At 39.8% G+C, this 14791-nt stretch overlaps 1 pseudogene; it reads left to right on the top strand.

The window, feature by feature from the left end:
- The first annotated feature begins 423 nt into the window (after positions 1–423).
- On the top strand, positions 424–924 carry LOC103751798 (annotated as a pseudogene).
- Positions 925–14791: the final 13867 nt, after the last annotated feature.

Below are 14791 nucleotides of genomic sequence, written 5' to 3' on the forward strand. Positions count from 1 at the left end.
CAAAAAAATCCAAACCATTTTTTGGGGTTTTTTTTTTTTTTTTTTTTTTTTTTTTTTTTGTGAGTCTTTTGCATCCTTGAAGCCAATACATTGGTTAGGATGTGAATTTTTTGCTGCTTAGAGTAATGAGCTGCTGCTCTTCCACAGTGCACACCCAGGGCCTCACGTCAGCAGAAGACACCAAAATATGGGAAAGAATTCGAGAAAACTCCTTGAATATGATCTCATGTACATATGTGTGAAAATGTATTTATTTCCTGTTTGTTTCAAAAAGATTTAAAGCAGCTGATACCCAGAAGGCACAAATAAAGCCTAGCCTTTTAATTTACCAAAGAATGGCAGAAAGAAAACAATGGCTCAAAAAATGCGGCTCCAAGCAGTTAGTTCTGTGACTCTCCTTGTCTCCCTTTCCCTTCGGGAAACATGGCTTCTGGTGTGGCTTTTTCTGATGGCATCATCAAAGTGTTCAGTGACATGAAGGTGAGCAAGCCTTCAATGCCAGAGGAAGTGAAGAAATGCAAGAAGGCCGTGCTGGTCTGATTGAGTGAGGACAAGAAGAACATCATCCTGGAGGAGGGCAAGGAGATCCTGGTACTCGATGTGGGGCAGACCGTGGATGACCCCTACCCGACCTTCGTCAAGCTGCTGCCACACAAGCACTGCCACTATGCTCCCTATGATGCCACCTAGGAAACCAAGGAGAGCAAGAAGGAAGACCTCATGTTCATCTTCTGGGTCCCTGAGAGCGTACCCCTTAAGAGCAAAGCGATCTATGCCAGTTCCAAGGATGCCACCCAGAAGAAGCTAACAGGGATCAAGCATGAATTACAAGCTAACTGCTATGAGGAGGTCAACGAGTCCTGCATGGTGGCAGAAAAACTGGGTGGCAGCATTGTCATCTCCCTCTTAGACAAACCTTTATGAGCCTCATCCGGCCTCCTGCCTGGAGCATTTAGCAGCCCCAGACCTGCTCCTGGGTGTTGCAGGCTTCCCCTTTCCTGCCAGACGGAGAGGCTGGGGGGAATCTCAGCAGGGGGAGGGCAATCTCTTATCCCACTCACCAAACATCCCTGCTACCCCCTGGACCATCCTCTTCCCTCCTTCAGTCTGGCCTTCTCAAACTGCTTTTGATCTAATTCTACTTGGGTTGAAGCAGACCAACTTCCTTCCCAGACACCCAGTTTGGAGTGGAGCTTGTATTTTTTTTTTTTTTTCAAAGATACCCCTATTTCCCATCTGTCTCTCCCTGTCAGATGCTGCCAACTTCTAACCACAATAGTGACTCTGGTACTTGTCTGTTTAGTTGTGTGCAAATGGAGTGTTGTGGAAGTGACTCCTCCCAGCTGGGTGCTCTCCCTTTTCCCTTGGTCTTGCCCAGAATGCAGCTAAACGATTCATTTATTCATCTGTTTACTGAGTGTCCATCAAAGTCACTTTCTAAGCACTGGAAATTCAGCTTCTTGCACAAGTCATGCTGGTAGAGAAAGCTGTGTGACTGCAGAATCCATAAGCAAATAATATTTCTTCAAAATCGGAGACATGTCAATCTTATTTACAAAGAGGGAAGAGTTGCCACCCTAAAGCTCTGAGCCTGACTTTAAAGCCCATTGACACTACTTAGGAGATTTTGTTAGAATGCAATTCAGATTCATTAGGTTCAAGTGGGACCCCAGACAATACTTCTATAACAGCCACCCTGGTGTGGATGCTGCCCTCTGCTGACGGTACCTTGAAGAACAAGAGCTTAAGTGAGGAAGACCTGACAGGGCTCCAAATTTCTATAGTTACTGACACACTGCCCTCTTGTGGCTTGTACAATAATTGCCCTCTATGCTAACGTTCTCTGGATTCTCAAGTTAAATAACTGTTCTCTATTTACCCAAGATAAATGCTTTCCAAAACGCATTATCCTCATAACACTTTCCTATTTTCCATATGCATGCATTGCTACATCTCCATCAGAGTTCTTAACAGATCCAGGCACAATCTCCTTTCTGAATCTATTATTTTAATTGACTTTCTTTTCCTATGTAGCCTCTTTTTTAAAGGGAATTTTTCAAATGGGAAGGCCATTATTGCCTATCACAAACACAAGGTAACTAAAAACAGCCTGGAAGGAAAGCAAAGTGATGTTTAAAAGTTCAAATGGATGCCTTTTGAAACTTCTAGTCTAAGACTTTGCTCTGTAATTGCCCAAAGGAAATTAGCAAGTGTTAGAGAGTGTTAAGGATTCAGCAGTCACCTGGCTTTTGTTTGGATGGTATCAGGATGGCCATTACTGAGCAGATTAGCTGATGTGGGCTTCTGTGTTACTTAAGCAGCCAATCTCCTGAGGAAACTGTTGCAGGTGATCCTTGAAGGGCTTTGCTTTTCCTCTGCATATGTCACCTGTACTTGAGCAGTGTATTTATGGATCTAAGTTAATTAGTGTCAAACCAGGATATGTCTAAAGTGGCCAGTGAACATGCACCATTGTGGGCTCTGAAATCAGAAAGACTTGTTTTAGTTCTGTGCAAATTCATTGCCAATTTTCTGGTTGTTTCTAGAATTCCCACCTGTAATCATAAATAAGCTTGCCCTTATTCATTTAATTAGTCAAAAGTGGTAGTTGAGCTTAAAGGTACAAAGGTTTGAGATGGGAGTGGATAGAAAATTCTGTTTCCCTTCAGATGATCCATCAAGATAATTCTGAGTCTCCAGCTTCCAGTGAATGGTTCAGGGTTGGCAGGCTCAAGACAGAGTGGGCCAATGAGAGACAAGAAAAGCCTGAAGATCTGTGGGAAATAAGCTTTTTTGTTAGAACCACAGGGAGGCAGCCTTCATCTCACAGATAAGATAGGTTACTGGGGCCACCATAGCCCCCCTTCACCAGCAGAGGAACAAGGCTGAGGACAAAGCACATCCTACAGGTGATGGAGCCAAGAGAAGGAATCTAGGTCCCTGAACACCCCGAGGACATCCTCCTGGTAGCATGACTGATTTCCTCCTTGCTTATCCCAGTGTAATTCTGGTTCCCAGAAATTGGAATTTATAGCATTCTAACCGACACAAAAAGAATACAAAAGAAGTATGAGCTATAGGCTTTTAAATCTAACTGGAAAACCACAGCATACATAAAAACATTAAATATCAGCTGAATATAAGGTACATGCCTGTAAACCCAGAATTTAGGAGGCTAATGCAAGAGGATTGAAAGTGTGAAGCCAGTTTGGGCTACATGGTGAGATCCATCTTTAAGTAAATAAATAAGTAGTTAAGTATCAGTGCGTTTCAGTACATGTGAAGAATGGTGAGGTCATGTCTTGATACTAAGTGCCTAGTATGAGCCAGACATCATCTCCTGTTTTCTAAACATTATCTTATATAATGTTCGAAACAGTAAGTAGACATCGTTGCACTAACTTTAGAGCTAAGGAATTTTAAGGCTCAGAATCTTTGGACCTGCTCAATTAGACACAGAAGGATTTTGGTGCCTTTTCCTTAGTAGCTGGGAGAGCAGGAAGTTGGAAGAAAGTCAGTGCAGCAGACTGATCTGCTAAACAGTATTGTTTCATCTTCCTTCCTTCCTTCCTTCCTTCCTTCCTTCCTTCCTTCCTTCCTTCCTTCCTTCCTTCCTTCCTTTCTTTGTTCACTCCTCCCCTCCTCCCTCCCTCTCTCCCTCCCTCCCTTCTTTCCCTCCTTCTTCCTTTTCTCTGCCATTCTTTTCTGTTTCTCTCAAAGGGTCTTGCTATATATTCCCGATTGGCCTCAAACTACCACTTGCCAAGTGATTGCCAGCATTATAGGCATGTGCCACTATACCTGGCTTACAGATAGTATAAGGAATGGCTTTGTGTTCCATTAGACCAGGCATCTGTTCCTGCTGTAGAAGTTTAATCTTAGAGAAATTACCTAATTTCCCTGAAGCTCACTTTTCTCATTTAAAAAATGGGATAATGGTGTCTGCTATGATTTTTGCCAGAATATATAAGATGGCACATATATATTTTTTTTTCATTTTTAAATTGAATTTTTGTGACTCTTATACAATATAATTTGATGTCCCTTAGATCTGCTCCCCTCTCTGTATCTCCCACCACTGCCCTGGCCAATTTAATAAACTCTCATATATATATGCCTATAGGATATGATTTGGGTCACTAAGTGTCCTTTAGTGTGGATCTATCCACTAAATTCACCAAGTGTCCTACCCTGTAAGACCCTGCCTTTCCCCCTCCCAGAAGTCATCAATTGCCAAAAGTTCCTTAGGTTGGGTTGGGAGTTCTTACCCACTTCTCCATGTCTGTGCTGGGATTTTGTCTGAGTTTGCCTGGGACTTGTATGTGCTATCACCATTGCTGTGAGCTCATATGAGTAACTGACCAGCTGTCTGGAAGACTGTTTGCTTGTGGTCATCCACCCCTTCTGACTCTTCCAATCTTTCTGCTTTCTCTTCCACAATGATCCCTGAGCCTTGGGAGGCAGAGGTTTGAAATAGGTGTCCCATTCAGGGACAAGCACTCTGAGGCCTCTTGTTTTCCGCACATTGGCTAATTGTGGGTTTCTGAGTTAATCACCATCTGCTGCACAAGGAAACTGTAGTATTTTAATGGCAACTAACATGATTATTGGGGATTCAGGCTAGATTTAAGGAGGCTGTTATAGTACCACATTCAAGCATTATTTTATGGGAAGCCCCTCTGTGTTTGGGTATGACTAATACCTTTTTCCAACCATTTTTATTTTAAAATGCTGTTGGTTCACAAGAAGTTGCCACCATCAACATTAAAAAATATTTTATTTACTATTTTTATTTTATGGGTATGAGTACATTGCCTGCATGTGTGTAAGTGCACCTGTGTCCTGCAGTGCCCACAGAGGTCAGAAGGCATCAGATCCCTTGGAACTGGAGTTACAGATGGTTGTTAGCTGTCATGTGGGTTCTGGGAATCAAACCTGGGTCCTCTGTAAGAGCAGTCAGTGCTCTTAACAGCTGAGCCATCTCTCCAGACCCCCATCACACATTTTTAAAGATCTGTAATATCAGGATTCCCAAGCATATCCTGTTATGCTTCAGTCTTTTCTTAAAAAGTTGACTTTTAATTCAATGACCTTTGGAAAATATAAAATGGAAAGTTCAAATGTATCTAGAATTTCACCCATTTTATTGTGTCAGTTCCTTTCTATTACAGGAGCAAAATCATCTTACAAACTATCTTCTTGCTGCTAAATAAAGGAACTTTCCACACATACCACTCTCCTGCATGAAACAGAATCCTCCTCAAACTCCATGAAAAGGACTTTGTGCCTTTCACCCTGCATGAACTTCCTCCTTGCTTCCCGATCTTCTGGAATTTGCTTACCCTTGAAAGCAGCCTTAAAAGCACTAGGTAAATGATTCTGTTTCCTCAAGTGACGCTGCTATGGCTCACAGGCTTCTTCCTCAGTGACTCAGCAACTTAAGAGGAAAACTGTTTTGAGGGGAAAGTTAGGACAGGGCTCAGTGCTGTTTACAAGCAAAGAGATCAAACATTGCCTACAGGGAAAATTAAAACTCCACATCTTAATATTGAATTGGGAAAAACAACAGATGTTGGAAATCCTGGAAGGGGGGAGGTGGGGAAATGGCAGAAGCCTTCTGAGGAGAGGCCATGTGTAAATTCCATGAACAAAGTGATCTCACTTCTGTGATTAGCCTCTTTAGTGGGCAAAATCTAGTCTCCTTTGCTCTGATGCTTAGTCCTGTCCTCTGTTTTCTGAAACTGAAAGTCTATAAATGAAGGCTGTGTAAAGATACAATAAAGAATGTGAACTTGAAAAACAGCTAAGAAACAAAGAAAGTCACTCTTTGCTGTCCCTCTAATGTTCCCGGGAACTCTCAATGCAGTCGGTCCATTCCCTAAGAAAGTAGCTGTTAGGTTCCTGGCAGGTTTCTAAAATGGCAGCGTAGCTTCCAACATTCTAAAATGGCAGGGTTGAACTTAGCCCCAAGAAAGTCCCTCTGCTTTTTAGGAGACCAACAAATCCTGAGCTAAACTGCCCAGCCTACATCATGGAAAGGTACCCAACCACCTAATTACCTGGGTCACAGTTCATCTGGGAGCCCAAGGTAGGAACTCAGAGCAGGAACCTGGAGGCATGGGCTGGAGCACAGGCCATGGAGGAACCCTGCTTACTGGCTTGCTCCCCTGGCCCCTGATCAGCTTGCTTTCTTATGAAATACAGGTCCACCTGCCCAGGGGTGGCTACACCCACAGTGGGCTGGGCCCTCCCACATCACACAACAATCAAGAAGATGCCCCCCAGACATGGCCACAGGCCAGTCCAATGGAGGCAATTTCCCAACTGAGGCTCCCTCAACCCAGGTGTGTCAAGTTGACACTAAAGCTATCCAGCACATTTTCTTTACTGTCTTTCCTGTCTCCTCTGATTTACATTATGCTAATGACTTAGACAATGGGAACTTTGCTGGGTTTCATATTTAAAGGCATCTGCATCTGTAAGAAACATTAAATATTAGACTTCTCTTTTAAAACCTATAAAACAATTTAGTTTATGACAAAAAAATCTAATATTTTAATCCCATCACACTTTCTAAGACTTTAAGGTAAGGCCCTGGTGTATCTGTGAACCTGATGGTCTAGGGCAGCTGAGATCTTCTCTCTTTAAGCAGATTCTTTTAAACTGGAACCGACTGACCATGCCATGTACCCTTATGCAAAAGTAAAATCTGCCTTGACAAGTTAACTTTTGCTTTGTCTGTGTTCTTTGTGATGTATTGATAGTGTTCTTAGATTGACAGAGTTTTATTAACACCCTTCAGTTATTTAGCTCTTAGAAGGGAAAGAGGCACTACCTTAAATCTACATGGCAAACTTAACCCTTTCTTTTAGACTACTAAGTCTTGCATATTAAAGAGCTAGAGATAGTAAGAGCTAGAGATACAGCTTTCTATCTTCTCCTACTCTTTGGTACACCTAGATTTCATATAATTGTGTTGTGTGTGTGTCCATGATAATTGTTTTCATGTATTGTTTGTGTTGACAATTTTTGAACTGTGGCCACTTTAGTTTTTTTCTCCTTTCTCATTCTTTTATTATACACAAGAATTATTGGTTTTATTTTTGGCATGCCTAATAAAAATACACATGTACAAATTTATAAATATAAATATTTTGATGATGCATTCAAATGCCTTATAAACTTGGACATCCTAATTATTTTAGAACCTATTAAACAGTGTCTCCAGGTCTATTAAATGTTTCACAAAACTTTCAATTACTAATTGCTTATACAAAACAGCTTCTAAACCCGTTATGTAAAAATCCTAGTTTGCTTTCAATGTGTTTAAGGTATCCATTTTCTTTGTTGCTTCAAATGTGTTTTGGTTTAAAAATAACAAAAACCCTATTCTCAACAAAGAGTAACTACAAAATCTTAGTTACTAAAATCTATCTTATATACAATTAGATATGTATACACAGTCAACATGAGTTTATGTTTCCTAAAACTAATTTACTTGGTATCATATTGCCTTATAAGTAAAGTCTCATACTAACTAAAACTGTTAAATTAACACAAAAATATTTTTTCAGGTCAAAATATTATCTCCTTAATCATCTACAACATGGTTCTTATTACTCAAATATATAAATTATATTTAAGTACCTCTCTCTCTCTCTGTATGAGGTAAAATATTAATTGCTTGGTAACTTCTCACAATAAATGGTAAATTTGTTTGTTAATGTTATTAAGAAAGTTTGTTGAAGGTCTGAGCAGGGTTATAGCAGAATTTTCCTTAAGCGATTATGCTGGAGGGTGTGAACTTCAGTTTGATAATGTTTTGCTATGTATCAGTTGCTTCACTCTACCTAGTGTTTATATTCCTTCAAAGCCTAAAGCAAGGTTTTGGCAGACCACTCTCTGAACTACATGAAGTACAAAAGGATTTTTAATGGTTTTGTGTTTTCTATAAGGTTTACCTGGGAACTTACACATCACAGTGTGCACACGGATAATATTAGCTCATTACCTTATCTTATGTGTGTAATTTGGATTCCCTGTTCTTTTAATAAGATGATGCCACACATCACTCTTCTGCACCACATGACTGCCATCTTCATGACTTCAGCTGTACCTACTTGCTAAAGATCATCACAATTGGGCTTGCTGACAGTTATTTTTCTTCACTAAAAGAAGGGTAAGCAGGGTCATTGGACCTTCATCTTAGTATCCAGTCGTTCTCCCAGCCACCTGTATGTAATTCTGTCCTAATTGCAAATGGTCTCCTGAGTTTAGGAAGGACTATACTATAGTATCTTGGGAAGGCTAGGAAGAGAGGGCTTGACCCAAGATGTTCTAGAAAAGTCAACATCCATGATGGGTAAAGACTTTCCAGTGCAAGTACTCTCAGGTCACCCATATACCTCAGTAACCCCTCATCTCTGTAACTAAACTGAGTAAATTTATTGGTTCTTCAGGGTGAACACATTGGTTTGACACTAGAACCTTAGAAAGGGGATAAACATTGTTTAGTATCCACCGGAAGAGAATTCTCACAACAGATAGAAAATTATTTTGTTGATGTTATTATGTCTCATGTTTATTGAGAAAGAAAATGGGAAGGCAAAAGAAGCTGTTAGATATGCAAATGGAGATATTTTATTAAGAAGGATTTATGTATGAAGATTATGATGGCTGGATATTTCCAGAATAGAAAAGAAAAAAATGAGAAAGTCTATGCAAATGATAAATGTCTGTATAGGTTTGTTACAATATATAAAGGATGAGACAAAAATAATACACACATAATTTTAAAGTTTCTAAAGTCATAGTTTAGTCAGTTAGGAACAAAATATATGTCTAGTCAAGGCTTATCTGAAAACATTTGGTTTTTGCCCAAGCTTTATCTACATATTATGTGGTAATTAAAGTATCAGATTGGTGTAACTAAGCCTCTTGGGTGTTTAATAACCATACTTCGAGGCCTATAATAATCTGGTGAGAGGGACTTAAAGAGACAATTTTTTTGTCCTTTGCTCTCCAAGGTTGACTAAGTCCCAGAGGACTATGGAACATCTCTCAAAATGTCCTATAACTGTGGTAAGTCACCTGTCCTCTTGTTCAGGAAGGCCATGGAGATCCTACCAGATGTATTTGAACCAGTGTCCAGTCTACCAAAATGAGGGTCAACACAGAGGAAAGTTTCCTCCTTGCTTCCAAGAAAAGTCATGATCAAGTAGGACCTTTGACTTATCCTCACATAGATGGAACTAATGAAAGAAAGGCCTAAGCAATCAGAAGCTCCTCCCAACTCCGTGTGACCCCTGAGGAACAGATCTTCGACTGACCTTAAGTGGAAAAATAAATTGGTTTATTTGGGCCAACTGAAAGATCTTAAACACCCAACAGGAAAGTATAACCAAAGACTAAAATGATTGCTGTATTTCTTTCTTTAAGAGTCCAAAGGATTGGACTTCCCAGACATTAGACTTAAGTTCATATAAGATGCTATTTAGACAGTTTCTCACTAATGATTTTGTTCTTAATAAAAAAAAATGCTGATCAGGTGTAAGACTTCAAATCCTGGCCTAATCAACTCTGAAGTCCCTTTCTGCAGCCAAAAGAAAAAACCCATTTTTTTTTTTAATATAAAAATTAAATGATGGCTAAATTTCTTCTCTCTCCCTGTTCAGAGGCCATTTGGGAGGGAACTTACACTGTAACTCTAGTCACTCCAACAACTGTCAGAGTGCTTGAAAAGCAGTCCAGCCATGGCAGCCAAAAGAAAAATGAAGAGACACCCAATAGATGTATGTTTTCAGAAGCCCTCATTGAGGAACTCTGATTTCTCCTGGTTCCCTGCCTAGAATTTGTTCCTAACTACCCTTGCCTTTACTTCTCCTTCCCCTCCTCAGCCCACTGATATCCATCCTCCTCATAATGATTACTATTCCAGGCCTTTTAAATTTTTTCAGGACAGAATCAATGAGATGACCCGATGGTCAGTGAACCAGATGCACTTAACCGAATTCTCTAAGGTCTCCTACCACCACCTGCCCACCTAACCCTGTACTCCAGACCAAAGTTCCAGCCTTTTGAAACCACCCCTCTTTGCCAACATCCCTGTCCAGCAGGAAGTAGCTAAAGAAAGACCACCATCACCCCTTATCCTCAACAAAAGGCTGGAATGTTAGGTTTCTGGCAGGCTCCTAAAATGGCAGTGCAGCTCCCAACATTCTAAAATTTTTGTTTCTAACTTAGCTCCGGGAAAGTCCTTCTGCTTACTGGGAGACCAACCAATCCTGAGCTAAACTGCCCAGCCTATATCATGGAAAGCTAACCAGCCATCTAACTGCCTGTGAAAGTTGTCTGGCTTCCCCTGCTTGCTGTTGTTTCTCTGCTCCCCAAGAGGCAGCCCAGTGGTCTCTTCACTCTCAAACTACTGTCCTCCATGGAGTTGTCTGGTCAGTGGACTTCACGGCACACTTCCATAGAGTAGCCTGTACTAAGTCTTGTCAGAATTGTATGTATAGCTCAGACTTGGACTCTAATAATACTTTTTAAAACTGAGTACTGAGGCGGAAAAAAGCCTTCCATTTGCTATGTTTTCATCATGTCAGTGTCCTTTGAATTAGCATGGCGTCTTCTAGAAAAACAGATGGAGCAATAAAATAGTCCTTCTTACTGTGTTGTTGTAAAATCATAGCCACAAATTCCCACCACCGATGTACTCCTTTCTCCTTCCCCTTTTTCCTCACTTCCCTCCCTCCTTCTTTTCTTTCCTTCCAAATTAATTTTTATTTTTCCCATCTTCTTTGTTCTAGAAGACTTTCTTTGTTCTTAGAAGATAAGAACATATGGAATTGAAAAATACTGTAAGAAATTAGTAGCAGGAGAAAAGCAGGGAACAACACACCATACATATCTAGACACTTGCTAGAGAAACACTATATTTGCTTTACAGACACTAAAACAGAGGGTGTTTTTGATATGTAATTTGGAAGTCAATAATGCAAATTAGAGAATACACAAGATTTTTTTAAATGATTTAAACTATTTTTTATATTTTTTTATCATTTTTTATTTTATGTGTATGCATGTATTGCCTGCATGTAGATAAGTGCACCCATGTCATGCAATGCCCACAGAGGACAGAAGAGGCTGTTGGATCCCCTGGAACTGGAGTTACAGACAGTTGTTAGCTGCCATGTGGGTGAAGAGATTTGAACCTGGATCTTCTGCAAGAACAACCAGTGTTCTTAACTGCTGAGCCATCTCTCTAGCCCCCAAGAATACACAAGATTTTTTAAAAAGATATGTTGTTTAGAAGAACCATGCTGGGTTTTGACCTGGGAGAAATTTCATCCTAAAGTGTAGTCATGTGGTGAAAACTGTTTCCATAGCATCTATGCATACAGTACAACAGTGAGTTTCAGAGGGATGCTACATTTAAAATTTTAAACTCAAGCTGGTTGTTTTGTGGGCAAATTCAGTCCATTAAAGGAAATTCTATTAGAAGCGCATATGATGTGGTTGTGGAACAGAGCTTAAGGTTTGGACCTAAAAATTAAATACCAAAAGAACTAATCCAACCTAAATGGATCAAAGACTTCGATGTAAGACCTGAAACTGACACTATTAGAAGAAACCAGGGAAAGCACTGTGACACAGGCCTAGGCACTCTGGAGAACATTCCAATAGTTCAGGACCCACTAGCAAGAACATACAAATGGGATTGCATGAAACAGCAAAGGAAGCAATTGCCAGGATGAAGAGACAACCTATACAATGGGAGCAAACCTTTGTGAGCCACGCACCTGACAAGGGATTATCATCCCAAATGTGCAAAGAACTCAAAAAAATTAAACAGTGAAAGAGCAGTTATCAAGAAATGGGCAAATAAACCCAATAGACACTTTTCAAATGAAGGAACACAAATAGCCAATGGACATATAAAAAATGTTCAACATCTTTAGCCATCTGGGAAATGTGAATCAAAATTACATTGATGTTCCAACTCACCTCAGTCAGAATGTCTCTCATCAAGAAAGCAAATGACACAAACACTGGTAAAGGTGCTGGGGAAGAAAAACCCTTAGCTGGTGCTGGTAGAAGTATAAACTGGTGTAGACATTATGGCAATCAGTATGGGGATTCCTCAAAAGACTAAAACTAGAGCTATATTATCCACCTAGACCACTCCCAAGGGAATCAAAGTCAGCATACAACAGAGATAACCTCACACCCATGTTTAAGATAGCACTATTCACAATAACCAGATCATGGAATCAGAGAAATATCCCATGAATGAATGGATTGATAAAGATGTACATGAAGGAGTATTATTCAGTCACGAAGAAGAACAAAATCATGCCATTTGCAAGAAAATGTAGGGAACTGGAGATCATCATCCTAAGAGAAATAAGGCAGAGGCAGAAATATGAGCATTATACGCTTTCTCTCATACATGAAATCTGGGGATGAACAAGGTTGTGAGTGGAAGGAGGACTAAGGAGGCCTATTAGGGAAAAGGAAAGGAATTCAGGTAAGGGGGGTAAGTGAGGGGAATTGGGGTGAATATGATCAAAGTATTTGCAAGTATGAAAATGTCATAATGACACCAGTATTTTCTACAATTGGCAGATGCTAATAGAAAAAAAAATTGGGAATAAAATGCCAAGTCCCAAGGAAATGGATATAGGTCATCCCAGAGTTTTACCAGTTGCTGTTTCTTCCTCAATAGTTTTTAATGTATTTTGAGCAGAGTTCGCTGTTGGTTAATGTGCCCTGGAGAGAAGCCCAGATATAGATCATCTGTGATGCTGATCTATTAGAGTCAGTTGAGCCACTGTTGAAACTGATGTTTTCTTATGAAAACTGAAGGATCTAATACAGAGAAAGGCTGGGACAGAAGCCACTTCCCTCCTGGAAAGAGGTAGATGTGACAGTCACAGAAGACATTGAAAACTAAACAGACTCCTTCCTCTTCTGTGCTAGAAATGAGGGAAGATGCACTTTGGGATTCTTTACACTTTACTATGTCTTATTGTTTATTTATTTATTTGGATAACTAATTTATTTATTTAAAGGCAATATATGATCATAAAAATTGGAAACAGATAAGCATAAGGAAAAACACTAAAATTGCTCTTTATCAAGGCACTAGAGACAATCAGCACTGAGATTCTGTTTTCTAAATTTTATTTACAATATTGTTTTCTAATTGTACAGACAGGTCCTACATACTACCATTTCATTAAGCATCACATTGTGACCATTTTCCTGTACCATTAAATGTGTTACAGTCATCCTCGCCTTTATATGCTTTGTATTTATAGTTACTTATTATATAATTTGCTATTTGTTATGTATTTATTTTTTAAATGTTATTTATCTGCTGTCCTTGTTATTTTATTGCACTAGTGAACCACGACTTAGTCATTCCACTGTTTGGGGGCATTTCCTTATCTTGTAGATATTCTGGCTAAGAGACTACCTCATTTGGCTTCTGTTCATAAGGCAACTTTGATTCTCCACTGCATGACCTTGGAAAAGTTACTTAACCTCTTGTCTCTTTCACAGTATTCTCTCTCTCTCTCTCTCTCTCTCTCTCTCTCTCTCCTTTCAAGACAGGATCTTACCACATAGTCTAGCCTGGCTTCTAATTCATGATTCTGCCTCACCCTCTCACATACTGGGATTATGGGCATGTGCTATCATGCCCATATCACAAATTCTTTTTAAAAATATTTTTTTATTTATTCTCTGGGAATTTCATGCAAGTATACAGTGTATATTGATCACACCTATTCCATTCCCACCTCCAGCTTCTTCCTCACCTGTAAAGTAGGGGTATTTCTGGTGCTCATCTCTTAAAGTTTTTGTAAAGAGGTCTATAAAAGAGCTAATGCACTAGAAAGGCTCACCAATAACTATTGCTAGCATTATCGTCGAGAGATGTCAGAGTTTGCAGCATCAAAAATCCAAGTTTAGCTCTTATATGCCAAAACTCAAATCCTATAGTCTGCTTCTCAGAAAGTTATGATGTCATAAGCCAAGTTTCAGGAAGAAAAGAAGGAGGTGTCACAAGGAGCACGTTTGTTTTTTATTGAAAGGGAAGATGCTGGATGGAAGGTAAAGAGGAAGCCAATGAAATTCTAGCAGGTTCTGTGATAGAGCATCAGGGCTGCCTTAAGAAAGTACCACAAACTGGGCAGCTTGTACAACCAAAATTTATAGTCTCACAGTTTGAGGGCTAGATGTCAGAGGTAAATTACCTGCAGGGTTTATCTTTCCAGAGGCTTCAATGGAGGAAATGCCCCCAAGCTCTTGACTTGCAGACCACCATCTTTCCTGTCCCTGCGTCTCCTTAAATTTTCCCTTTATGTCTGTCAAAGTGTTCAAGGATGGCAGTTATCTTAGATAACATTTCACTTTAATGACCTTATTTTGACTTTACTGTCTCTGTCAAGACTCTATCTCCTAAAAAGGTCATATTCTGTGGTCCTTGCAGTGATGGGAGTAGAAAGGATCAGTCAGCTCATAACTCAGTGGGTCTCAGTTAATTTTACAGCTTGGAAGAAAATCATTTTATCAATGAAGTAAGGAATCAAACATGTTTTAACTATTTTTTTATATTTCATAGCAACATCAAAAATATGTGTGCACAATGTAATCTCTAGGAGAGCCATGGCAGATGGTGAAGGAGATGAAGGGGAGGGACATTGGGAGAATGATCTAGATTCTAGAGTAAGGAAGCCTCCTGGGCCACTTTCTGAAATTCCACTGTTCAAAGGCTCAGACAATTCTT

Source organism: Nannospalax galili, unplaced genomic scaffold (assembly GCF_000622305.1).
Source record: "Nannospalax galili isolate Female #2095 unplaced genomic scaffold, S.galili_v1.0 scaffold346, whole genome shotgun sequence".
Taxonomy (NCBI): domain Eukaryota; kingdom Metazoa; phylum Chordata; class Mammalia; order Rodentia; family Spalacidae; genus Nannospalax; species Nannospalax galili.